Source organism: Rhinoderma darwinii, chromosome 7, assembly GCF_050947455.1.
Source record: "Rhinoderma darwinii isolate aRhiDar2 chromosome 7, aRhiDar2.hap1, whole genome shotgun sequence".
In the NCBI taxonomy this organism is placed as follows: Eukaryota; Metazoa; Chordata; class Amphibia; order Anura; family Rhinodermatidae; genus Rhinoderma; species Rhinoderma darwinii.
Genome location: NC_134693.1, coordinates 52,962,077 through 52,962,955, shown reverse-complemented (window position 1 = coordinate 52,962,955; position 879 = coordinate 52,962,077).

The window sequence follows — 879 nt, the reverse complement described above, 5'->3', positions numbered from 1 at the left end:
GACCTAAGAAGGAAACTCGAGCAGCTTGTCTCGACAGGAGGTAGCCGCAAGGATATCTCCTGTGTGAAGTCCTTGCTTAAGAGGTGTCAGTATGATAGGCACACGTCCTTGGTTTTTGAGAGGGACTTCGGGAGGTATCGCTCGCCCGACCCTTACAAAAACTGTAGGATGTCAGTGGATTGCAAATATGTGGCAGGACTGATTGATAGTACGGGATCCCTGAACAGGTCCAAATCAGGGATCCTGGAGGTGGTCAGATCCTTCTACTCACACCTCTTGAGTAGGAAGGAACTAGATCGAGACAAAATGTCGGCTTTCCTGGCTGAAACCATTCCGGAGCCAAGGATAAGCCCCTCTCTTGGCGTTTTGACAGAGGAAATCAAGGAAGAGGAAGTAAAGAGGGCGATTGAAGGGTTAGCTCTTAAGAAATCGCCGGGACCGGATGGCTTAACGTCCGAGTTCTATAAGACCTTTGGGGAAGCTTTGATTCCCCTCTTGACTGGGGTTTTTAATGAGTGCCTATCCTCGGGCGCTCTGCCAAAGTCAATGGGTAGGTCAGCCTTGATCCTGCTGTCAAAGGGTAAAGATCCGTCCTGTATTGAGAACTGGCGTCCCATAGCGCTTCTCAATACGGACCGGAAGATTCTGGCAAAAGTACTGTTTAACAGGTTGGTCGAGTTTGCACCACAGCTCCTCTCGGGAGTCCAGCACTGCACTGTCCCAGGTCGAAGCACCTTTAGTGCTGTCCTGGGTGTCAGGGAGGCGGTGGAGCAGGGCAGAGCTGGACACTGGAAGGGGTACATGCTGTCTTTGGATCAGGCAAAAGCGTTTGACAGAGTTGATCATGAGTATCTCTGGTCCACCCTTTTGAGATACGGT